Source organism: Balaenoptera musculus, chromosome 11 (genome assembly GCF_009873245.2).
Source record: "Balaenoptera musculus isolate JJ_BM4_2016_0621 chromosome 11, mBalMus1.pri.v3, whole genome shotgun sequence".
NCBI lineage: Eukaryota > Metazoa > Chordata > Mammalia > Artiodactyla > Balaenopteridae > Balaenoptera > Balaenoptera musculus.
Genome location: NC_045795.1, coordinates 31,634,789 through 31,644,438, shown reverse-complemented (window position 1 = coordinate 31,644,438; position 9,650 = coordinate 31,634,789).

The window sequence follows — 9,650 nt, the reverse complement described above, 5'->3', positions numbered from 1 at the left end:
CAGAATGAAAGTGGGGCAGAAGGAAGCCTGGTGGCCAGAGGTGTGCTGCCTGCCCCGCTGCCTTGGTTGGCTGGGGAGGGTCTGTCGGCACATCTGACTGGGACGCAGGAGGACTGGCTGTCCTGGCCCCCCTCCTCCCCAGTGCCCAGGATGATCACAGCCTGAGGAAGACCCTAGACTGCCCAGGTATTCACTGGGGTGAGAAACAGGCCTACTACCCAGCCTACCCCTCCTGCCAGTGGAAACCAGTCACACTCACAAGTCACATCATTCACGTCCAGGAGAAAACATCGCCTCAAGGAGCGGGAAGTCTCCTTGGCCATGTGGTGGGCGAGGGCTCTCTCTCGGCATTCAGATTGGAGAGGCTCTGGACTTAGCCGAAGGAGAACAGACAAGCAAAAGCAGAGCCTGTGTGGTGGAGCCCGTGGGCTGCTTGGCGGGCCTCAGCGGAGCTGCCACCCGTGCCTCCAGGCTGCCTCCTGCCAGGGCCAAGTGAGCCCCCTTCTGACGCTCCAACCCTTCTTTAGGGGCATCAATCAGTCCATCTGCTTGGCTCTTCTGATTGAAGCTGGAGGAAGAAGGACACCTCCAGCCCTCGCTGAGTCCATCACCTATCATCTGGTCCAGGCTAGTTTTCCAGGACCAGAGGCTGCGAGGTGCCCACCTTCAGGCACAATGAACTCACTCATGCTTTCATTTGGTGGTTGTTTTTCTGTTATTAGGCTGAAAAGCTTGCTGAGAGGCAAGCTCTTGTTCATCTTATTACCATTTCTGGGGATTAAGTAGGTGAAGCTCTGGTGTTATTATTCATATCCCCAAAGGTCAAGGGACACAGAGTGGCTAGAGTAATTGAGCACACACGATGGGCCAGACACCATGCTAAACTCTTCGCAGCTATTAACTCGCCTAATCCTCACACCAAACGGGAGATCGGTGCTGTTATGATCTTTGTATACAGAGGGGAAACTGAGGCACAGAGCAGTTGAGTAACTCATCCAAGGTCACACAGCTAGGAGGTGACAGGAATCAAACCCCCACGTTCTGGATCCTGAACCCACTTCCAACCACCCGATGAACACTCGGTGGGCACCTCTGTTGTGACCGAGTGACCGCCGTGCCGACAGGCAGGCGCACCATGCGGGAGGGTTGAGGGACCAGGCTTGCATTTCTGGGCTGATTTGGAGCTGATGTCAGCAACTTGACATCTGAAGGCCTTTCGGCTCTGGCTCCTCCTCACCCTACCACCTGCCTGGTCCCACACCGGCAGCCCAAACAGGACTCCCCGTCAAGGGCCCTGGCAGGGATGCCATACCTAATAGTCCCTGCCCCCCATGGGAACATGGCCTCTCCCTGTCAAGTCCTGATACCAAGGTCACCCAATGTGGCTTGGCTGCTGGCTGTTCCCAAGGCAATGGGCCAGGTGTATCTGTCTCTTTCCCCACGCTGCTTCTATGGGCCTTCTCGAATAATCGGTGGTTAAGAGCATGGACCCCAGGGTCAGACTGCCTGAGTTCCAGTTCTGCCTCTGCTCTGTGGCCTTGGGCATGTTACTTAACCTCTCTGTGCCTCATTTCCTCATCTTTACAATGGAAGTCAAAACAGATTATTGTCAAGATGGGTGGGAGGATTAAAAGAGTTAAAACATGTAAAAGGCTTAGAACAGGGCTTCCCTGGTGGCGCAGTGGTTAAGAATCTGCGCTGCCAATGCAAGGGACATGGATTCGAGCCCTGGTCCGGGAAGATCCCACATGCCGCAGAGCAACTTAAGCCCGTGCACCACAACTACTGAGCTTGCGCTCTAGAGCCCACAAGCCACAACTACTGAAGCCCGCACGCTTAGAGCCGGTGCTCCGCAACAAGAGAAGCCACCACAGTGAAGCCTGGGCACCGCAACGAAGAGTAGCCCCTGCTGGCCACAACTAGAGAAAGCCCGTGCACGGCAACAAAGACCCAAAACAGCCAAAAATAAATAAAAATAAAATAAATTAATTTTTTTAAAAAGGCTTAGAACAGTGGTACCTCTCAAACAGCATATAAGTTTTCATGAATATTGTTATATTTCTTCTTACCCATGCATTCAGATGGATGACTAAATAGCCAGTACAGAGGAAGGGGAGGGGTTGGCAGGCAGTCAAAGTAATGATGGTCTGCCAGGATACGCCCTTGTTAAAGTCATCCCTGGTTGGGGTGGGGAGAGAGAGGCCCCCCTCCCAGACACCCCTGGTTCCTGGAGACCCTTGCTGGCGTGTCTCGCCCTCCGCTGAGACAGAGAGCCAATGTCACCTGTTCAATACTTAGAGCTCAGGTATGCTTGACTGCAGGCACAGGTTTCTACTTGATGTATTTAAATGGATTTTTACCAATCTTTATCAAAGTTGTTTATACACATAAGAGTCACAGGGCTTTATAAGGTTCCTTACCCAGCGGAGGTGCCCACGTTCACTGGCCAGGACAGATTCTTCTGGTGCCTCTGGCCACAACCCTGCGCAGCCTTCCCACCCTCCCCCAGCACAGTCCCCATGTCATTCTGGTTAGATGGGAATGGAACGTGACCTTGTAAAAACATTGACATCCAAGGTTGAGCTATTTAGTAAACTGTGATTGTTGGGTTTTTTTTTTTTCCTTTACACAATATTTTATTCTTCCTGGAATTGATGACGGTCCTTTTTGTTGCTGTTAGCTTGATTTTCTCTATGTCCTTAGAACAAATTCAGTGGCTTCTCATGTTGTAGTAACAATAACAGTTAACACCCTTTGAGCACTTTCTCTTTGCCAGGCACTCTTCTAAGTACTTTCCACGTATTAACTCATTTAGTCCTTACAATAGCCCTCTGGGTGTGCACTACTGTATCTCGTTTTGCAGATGAGGAAGCGGAGGGACAGAGTGTTAAGTGACTGCCCGCAATCCCAGAACAATTGCACCCACACACCCGGGCTCTTACCACTGCAGGTCTGAGCCCGCCTGGCCCCTCCTGGCCCTGCAAGCACATCTGCCAGTCCCCTCCAGCCCCTTCCTTGTCCTCTCTCTGTTTGCTGTCTCCACAGCCGGACTGTAAGCTGGGTGAGGGCAGGCTCTATGCTGTGCCCCGCTGCAATCTTAGGAGCAGGGCTGGACCCAGCAGACCTTCCTGTGCTTGCCAGGACAGTCCTGCTCTGGGCTTCCTACTCATCCACATGTTCCTCCACCTCAGACCCTACAAGTGGGAGGCAGGGCAGGGAGCACCGCCGGGGTGGTTAGAGCCGGGCCCACAGAGGCTCAGAAAGGCCAAGTATGTACGTCAAGGCCTCACCACCAGGGGTTTGAACTCTCTCCTCTGGCTGCAAGTCCAGGGCGGTTCCTCACATGCTAGGCTGCCTCCTACGGGCCCAGGCACACACACACACCACATGTCACACACATAGACGTGCAAACACATATACATGGGCTTCACTTATGCTAATTATGCACACATATTTCCACATGGGCGTATTACATACATATACATACAGACTCAGGTGCGTTTCATATAAACGTCCACACACACAAGCACACACACATCCACACATGATACACAAGCATGCCAATTATACACAGATGCATTATACCCACAAACATATATTAACACAGAAACACATTATACAAACACATATATACCTTGTTTACAAACCCAAACCCATGTAGATCCTATATTCACAAATATACAAACACACAGCATATACACATACCGTACAAAAACATATAAGATGTAAATATATGCACATAGACACATTAACATGTAACCCATATTTGCATAATGTATGCTCACATAGTCACACAAACACGGGCACATAGTTTCCACATGTTGAAACACACAAACATTTGCACAGCACACAAAACACATACAAATAAACACCACACACAGAACACATCTGTGCAAACATATACAAGCCCATGTGCACATCCACAGATGCAAAAACTTGCACAGACACACCCACACTCACGTGCACTCATAAGTACACACACGTGCATGCAGGCACACATACTTGTGTGTGCCTGCTGGCCTGGTTGATGGGGGGAGGAGGGGAGAAGGCCCATGTGTCCAGGTCCTGTGGCCGTTGGCTGGCTTAGGGGAGTGAGTGTGTTTCCTGACCTCCCCGAACAAGGCTGGGACAGCACCTGCCTCATTACATCAGTGAAGGGGGCCGAGGGTATGCAGTCCCCGGCCCATGGAGAGTTGAGGGTCCAGATCTCCTGCCTTGCTCTGGAGCCCCATCCAGGATTAGCACTGGCCACACTCCCAGGGAGGCCCAAGAAGGTGCAAGATTATGCTCTTTTACAAAGGAGAAAATGGAGGCTTGGCCAAGCGAGTTACACTTTGTGAGCCGGTTTAAGGAGAGAGGGGATTTGAACCTGAGTTTGTCAGAACCCGGAACCATGCTGAGCTACACCTCTGAGCGTCTAGGCTTCCCATACTTGTGGCCATGCACACAGTAGGTGCTACATCGATGCGTGTGGAGTGGTCACTGATCTGAAGGACAGCAGCACTCGGGGTCTGGGCTCTGATGAGTAGTCAGGGGGCTACAGGGAGAGAGACCCAGGATTCTGAGGCAATGTGGACCTTCCATATGTTTGCGGACCCCTCCTTCATCACTCCCAGCCCGGAGGTCCAGCCTCAGTGTCTGCTGGGGGCCACCAGCCCAGGGAGGCCCCCACCAGAGGCTCCCAGGCATGGTCCCTTCCGTTCCCCCCCGGCCTCCTACCCCAATCTGGTCTCCCCGCCACCACCAACTCTCCCCAGATGCACGCCTCTCCCTCAGACATTCATTTCAAGGGCTCAGCAGTTTCTTTGCAGGATTTGATTTGCCGCTCAGGCATTTCCTCGAGTGGCCCCTCGATGTTTGCCCTTGTCCAGATGGCATCCAGATGCAAACATCCCTCCTTCTCCCCAGCTCCGGCTGCTCAGCTCCTCAGCTGGGGGAAATTAATCCTGACCCCCACCTCACACCCACCTCCCTGCGTCCCTGGCTTTGTTTCTCGGGCCTGAGGTCAGGCTCAGGCTGACACCACTGTCTGCTTCTCTCTCCAAAGCCAGGGCTTCTGGCTGTCCTATTATCTGCCTTGCTCCTGGGCCTTTGTTCAATGCAACAGGTAATTGCTCTGTGAGCCAAAGCAAATGTCAGCATGATAATGAGGGTGATATGATGCCTCTCTGGCCCTGGCAAGGAGGGGGAAGAGCAGGGGGTGTGACTGAGTTCAGGGAGCAGGTGGTGAGCACCCTGGACCTCCAGGCGAGGTCCACAGAGATGACCAAATCCAGATGAAGAACAGAGGTGGAGAGAGAGAAACAGATAACAATCATGCTGACAGTTATGGACCAATGTCCACATACAACAACAATATAAAGATCAGCTCATTTGGTCCTGTGAGCTGGGCGTGATTATCCCCATTTACGGAGGAAACCGAGGCCCAGAATGGAGAGAAAAACTCACAGGAGCAACCATCAATAACATAACTTCTATGTGCAGGCAGTACAGAGAGATCAGCTAACTTAATCCTTGGAGCACCTTGAGAGTTGGACATAATTGTCCCCATTTTATAGATGAGATAACTGAGACTCAGTGAGGCTTAGTAACTCATATATGACCATGTAGCTTTGAAAGTGGCAGAACTTGGCTGTAAACCAAAGGCTTCCAAAGTCCACGGGGCCTCCTGTGTGGCCTGACTGGGTCAGCGGCAGGGCCAGGCCTTCCAGCACTGTCTCCAGAACCCTGTCCTGGCACAGGAGCAGCCACCCTGGTGGGAAACATTTCCAGGAGTCTGGGAGACAGTCCTGGGTGGGAATTCCTGTGCCCCGGGGGAGACTCACTGTTCCTCAGAGGCCAGGCCCCAGGCCTCCCAACTCTCTGTCCAGGGCTGGACTCTTGACCTGGTGGCAGGGCCAGCAGACGCCAGTCCCCAGAGGACCAGCTCTCAGCTGCCCCGAGAGAGGCAGGCGAGGCCCTTGTTGATCTCACTCAAGCCCTCTGCTTCCCCTTAAAAGTTAATATTTACACACTCTCCACCATGCTGCTGTGCTGCTGCCGTGGACATCACAGTGGCCAGGGCGGGGGTGCTTCTCTGGTCCCAAGACCCCCTAAATCCCTTTCGGGCTCCAAGATGGGGGCTCATCAGACTCCAGCTAGCCTGATGATGGGACAGTCGTGCTGTGCCCAGATGGACTTCCCTTTCCTTGTGCAGCCAAGCTTCCTTGACAGAAAATGGGGCATTTGGCTCAGGCTCTAGGCTTCTGTGCAGGCATTTCCTAGAACCACGGGGCATCGGACCCCGGAGGTGTGAGGAGCGAGGGCCAGGGGCAGGTTGTGCCCTGCTGAGCCACAGGCAGCTGTGGGGATGCCGATGAGTAGGACCTGCCCAGTAAAAGACCGAGGTGGGCCTGAGGTGTATAGGAAGAGTCATGTGTGTCCATGGGGGGCTCACCCATCCCTCTGGTCACCACAGCCCCAGACAACACCGGAGCCGGACACACAGGGTGCCTTAGAGACAGGGCTGGAATGTCTCACCTGCCTGCCTCTCCCAACACCTCCTCCAGGTGGCCTCCCAGTGTGCTGAGGGGTGTATGCCAGCGCTGCCCGGACTCTGCTGTCCGCTCCACTTCCTTCGGGATTCTAAGTGAGCTTGGCTTTTTCAGGGAAGACCCCAGACTGAAAAGAAGGGGGATCATCCCTGAAGTCAGCAGTCTGGGTGGGCTGGCCACACCTGTGCCCTCGGGGCCCTCAGGTGGGTGGGTGCTCCCTGCTGGAGCTTGCAGGTAAATGTCCGAGAATTACAGCAATGGCCACGGGGAGAGAATGCTGTCACCAGCTGCATGTTGGTGGCCAGGGAACCTGGGAAGGGACACCGTGGCCGGCATGCCAGGTCCCGCAGGTTAATGTTTGACCTGGAGCCACGTGTTTTTCCACTGGCTATTTTTATCCTCTGTACCTGGCAGTGGGCAGCAGGCAACCTCCTCTGTGGGCAAAGGAGGGAGGGAGGGGGGTGTCCAGCTGGGGTTGCTCTGGGCAAGCAAGGGCTGCAGGGAGGCCAGAGGGGCCAGCTTGGGTATGAGGGGCAGGGGAGAGAGAGAACAGGAGGGGCCTGGAGCGGGGCAACTTGATACACCTCGGCCACATCCCAGGTTCTGCCCTGGGGCCACCCCAGCTCTTCGTTCTCTCCCTGGGAGGAGTAGCACACGTGAGGGGATGAAGGAGAAGTAGGGGGAAACCAAGAGAGCCTTCTGGGAGTCCACAGCTTTTCAGAAAAGTTAAAAATGCCCTACCCACCCCCACCCCCACCCCCTGTGTTACTCTCGTCAGTAATGACACTCTCAGACCCTGGATACCACAAGCGAGAGATTTCTCTCTCCTGAGACACCATGGTCTTATTCAGATGGTGGGAGCAAGTCAAAGCTGATTGGTCCCACCCCCCAGGCACTCTGATAGGGAAACACAGCCCTGCTCTCAGGAAACCCCAGTCTAAGGGAGTGGGGGCTATGTCTTCACTTAGGACGAGAGCTTAACTCCTTTGCATCCAAGAACCTTAAAATTGAATTAAAGACTCCCACTGGGTCATACAGCTCTGGGCTTCTCAAGCCCTCATTGTCTCTCAGTTTTCCTCCTTGGCAGTGGGCCTCCGGCCTGCGCTGGCTTTATGACTGTTTACGGCCAGTGGCCACTGAGCCCTTCTCATTGGCCACTGAGCCCTTCTCACCCCTGCCGAGGCCTGGGGGAGGGAGGCCCTTGAAGGTGGCTCAGCCTGGGGCCAGCTGATGCCTCAGCGCCAGCCGCCGGGCAAAGCCAGCTTCCCTCCTGCCCCACCGCAAGGTCCGGAAGGGCTTTCGATTTATACTTGAGTCTGGTGGGAATTGGGTCCCCTGCAAACCTGCCCACCAGCTGGCCCCCCAAATCACCAACGGGCTCCCCACCCCAATGCTCGCCAGCACTGGTCTGAAGCAGGCGGGCAGGCTGGCCCCCAGCCTGGAGTCTTCCTCAGGATCTTGCAGGAGAAGGAGTAAGACTGTCTGGGTTAACCAGTCCCGTGAAGGGCTTCCTAGGGTTGGCAAATGAAGGTCCCCAGATCAAGGTGGGATTAGGAGCCTGCAGGAAGAGCAGAGTTCTCCGGGGAGGGGGTCCCAGTTCTCTTACTGTCCTCGCACGATCGCCTTGAGGCAGGGTGTCGAAGTGGGGCTGGGGAACAGGGGACCCTCAGCCAGGGCACAGGGAGTGAGGCCCATTCCTTGGCCTGCAGCGGAGCTCCAAGGCCACCTCCAGCTGGGATAACAGGTCTTTCCCATGGGGGACTGAGCTCCCCACCCCGGCCTACCTTCCTGCACGTCTTCCCCTCTCACTGCTCCCTAAACCCCCAGCCTGTTCAGACCTGGCCACCTCTCTATCCCCCGGTATGTGCCAGGCACTGGGCTGGAGCCATTCACCTACAGGCCTCCCTCACTCCTTAGTACAACCTGGAGGGTGAATCTCTTTATCCCCATTTTACAGATAAGGAGACTGAAGGGAAGCATCATTAAACAATTAACCCAAGGTCACCCAGCCAGTCAGTGGCGTGGCTGGGATTTAAACTTAAGTCTGTCTGACTCTCAATCCAGCTAACTGGGAGATCATATCGGCCATATAGCCTGTGTATTTTAAATCCCAGTTTTCTCATCATCCCACTCTAGCGGAGCCCTCCCCATCAGCCTGATCAGAAGACTGAATACAACTGGCTCCTACAACCAACTGTCTCATATTTCTCATCATGAGGAAGTCCTTCCTAGAGTCTAACCTTGGTGCCTCCTGCTGTCTCTTACTCTGAAATCAGGGAAAGTGGAGCAAAGATGGTCCCTGTCCTATGCACTGTTACATGAGACTGTGGCATTCCTCTGTGGCTCTGGAGGGTGGGCTGCTCCTGGCTGCAGAAGCAGGAGTCCCAGACACTGGGGGAGGAGGGGACTCTGGCTGGGAGAAGGAGGTGTTCTCTTGGGCCACCTCACAGAGGGGACTTGGGCCTTGCCCGCGGACCCTTCCATATCCTACTGAGTCTGGGACAGGTGAGGAGCTCGCCAGGATGAAGGCAGGGACTGTGAGACCCTCAGAGGGTGCTTGGCTTCTGATGCTTATTAGTTCATTGGGGAAATTTGAGGCTTCGCCTCGGGGGGCACCAAGAAGTCCCGGAATCCAGAAATCCCCACGTGGCCCTTGCACCCCTGGGGAGGAAGAAGCTGAGATGACAGGACCCAGGCTCGCACCCATTCCCTGAAATGGAGGAATTCTGTTCCTCATCATGGTGAGAAGGGAGGGGGAATTCCAAAGACTCGGCTCCAGGGCCCTGGCATGGGACCCAGGTCTTCCATTTCTTAGAAGCGTAGTCACTGCTTTCCGGGAGAGCCCTCCCGACTTCTGGCCTCCTCCGGCTTCGTGGCTGAGTTTGGCAGGTGGATCAGGTCATCTATCTCCATGCTTGGAGACAGGGTAGGGTGGACACAATTTGGCTCCCGTGGCTCCCTGTGGCCTGGGAGATTGGAATGAGGAAAAAACCCTCTCCCCTGAGCCCATCAGGACCTCCTCTTTCAGGCTGCCATGCCCCAAACGCCCCAGGACCAGAGGATGGGCTGTCTCCTGCAGCCCACCCCTTCCCGTGAAGGGTGGCAGGCCCACACCAC